Source organism: Rana temporaria, chromosome 1 (assembly GCF_905171775.1).
Source record: "Rana temporaria chromosome 1, aRanTem1.1, whole genome shotgun sequence".
NCBI classification, from domain to species: Eukaryota; Metazoa; Chordata; class Amphibia; order Anura; family Ranidae; genus Rana; species Rana temporaria.
The window spans coordinates 118,713,346-118,715,948 of record NC_053489.1 but is presented as its reverse complement, the minus strand read 5'-3'; positions in this window follow the sequence as shown (position 1 = coordinate 118,715,948).

Below are 2,603 nucleotides of genomic sequence, written 5' to 3'. Positions count from 1 at the left end.
TAGGGGACAAGGTGATAGACAAACAATGTATATAGGAACGTGTGGCAGCAGAGCCACACTAATTAAGTGCTGATGAAGTGATGGTGAATATACACAAAAAAAGTATAGGGAAAGTGCTCATGATGGCTAAGTACTTAATTAAATGAGTACACTAACGACTAACCTAAATTAAAAGTGAAATGATGGATCAGCATTAGTCACTGTCTCTCTATAAATGTAAGGACTCATTCTTGCTGGTAGTTAGAATCTTTAATATTTGCAAACAAAATGAAGGTTTCCTATTAAGAATAATAAGCTGTCAGGTTGGTAAAACAGCAATATAAGAACTGATTAAATCATACAGTTTGTAGTGTACTGTACAAAAGATTTGCAAAACAATGGAATAAAGGAATATTTCTGAACTTTGTTTTATGTCATGGTTACTGTGAAATTATGTGAATGCAGTGCATGTTATCTCAGCTTGCAGAGCTTGGATTCATTGAATGCGTTTACCAAAAATGTAAATATTGCAGAATATACAGCCTCATGCTACACAACTAATCTTCATTAAATGCTGAATAAACAAAATTAATAATGTATCTTGAATAGAAAACTATCTTTAGATGTTTACTCCAAAAGCATTTTTATTAAAACAAATAAAAAAAAAAAAACAATTTAAATCCTAAAAAATCTTTTTATATATATATATTGTTAATCCTTAATTTATATCCACCCTGGTTACATATAGTTTGTGATATGCAGTTGTTAGATGAATGAGTAAGATTTTGATTTTAAAGGATAAGTTCACCTTTGGGAACATGTTACATGTTCCTGCTCCTGCAGCCTTTTTTCCAGATCTCTCTTCTAATTGTGACAGCGATCCAGGGATCTTCTTCCCTCACCAGCTGTCACAATTTGAGAAGAATGTGTCCAAGGGCCCAGTCCCACCTATGTGTTTTTAACACATTTTAATGCATGAATACAGACTAACTATTGTTTTAAATGGTTCCAGTTCACCTGTTGATGTAAATTGTCTATTTTCTGATGCGTACATGCATGTTATAGGACTTATTGATGACAATAGGGATGAATGAAAACACCTGATTGTTGATCAAGCACATACAAACATATGACCCTATGCAAAAAGGGTAAATCCAGCCTAAGGATGAAAAAGCTGGGAAATGAATAAATCTGGTTGCTAAAATGTACCCCTGTTGGCTCCTATTTGGCTTCCCATAGACCATCTGCCCCTCCAAATAGCCCTTATATAGGATTCATATAAATGATAGCTAAAACCTGTATCGCTGTAACAGTGATACAGATGGAGAGCAGATTATCCTGCTGTCAAACGGGATTAAGACGGAGAAGAGATAAGATGGCAGCATTCAAGCAGCTCTCACCCTTGGGCTTATTAATCGGGGAGAATCTAGTACAAAGGCCTGGGAGTAACTTACCCACAGCAACCACTTCTATCCCATTTGGAAGTGCAAAATAGAAAAAACGGAGATTCTGCCACAGGCAACAACCACATTTACTTTGATTGAATCAAATAAGTTCCAATAGAAATCAACTGGACCTGACCTGATGAAGGCCCCTGGTCCTGAACACACAGAGCAAATGTGCTGCCAGTGTCACCTTGTCTGGTTACTTTGGTCAGTTTTATTCTCCTGATAAACTGTTCACTGGATAAGGTGTGAACTTTTATGTCTCCCTCCTGTAAGCAGGAACAGCACTGCATACGTTCTCCCACATGTGAAGTGGATGTGCAGCTTCCTTTGTCAGCCTTGTCAGAGGAAGATGACTGGAGCTCAGAGGTAAGATGGTGGAGCTTTGCCGGGTCATTTCTCTACCTCTTAAAGGATAAGTTCATCTTAAACATAAATTAATAAAGGAACTGTTTTTGCAGGTAAAATAAATGTGCATTTATTTTATTTTTTCTATGGAGCCTGCCGAGCATTGCACCTGCGATCAGCAGATCTTAGGCTGCAGCAGACTCGTAGCTTATAGTGGGAAAAATTCTAAAGCTCGGTTTGAGCCTCAGCAAGTCATCTTCACCACGTCTAGATGCCTAAATGCATTGCATTGCTGCCATTTGATTGGCTGAACAGGTGTACCTAATAAAGTGTCCGATGAGTGTATTTGGTGGTAAGTATCCTGGTGCCGACATTATGATATGAAGAATCCCACACACAGGTAATGGTGAGGTGTGTACATTATATACCAGCTCAGTCCATGTATGGGCTGCCTATTGCCTCCATGACACACCTTTATAGTCACAGAACTGAAGGCTGAGCACCCCGCCTCTGCACTGTCCCTTCCCGCCCATTCTCTCCCCCTTAGCGCCAGGCGCTGTATGAACAGCATGGAGCTACAAGCACAACGCCGAACACCTGAGAAGGCGGAGCCTTTCTGTACTGCGGCTTATCCAATCCACGCTGTCACCGCTGAGCCCCGCCCTCTTTGAACTTCCCGGACTCGTAGAGCTCCATCTCAGCAACTGTTCCAGTGTTCTACATCACTGGAGATTCGTCAAATCAGAGCGCTTGGTTGGCACGTGACTTCTGTACGAACCAATCACGGTACGTTATTACCCCCAAGCCGGTCTGGTTACTAAGGGGAAGTGA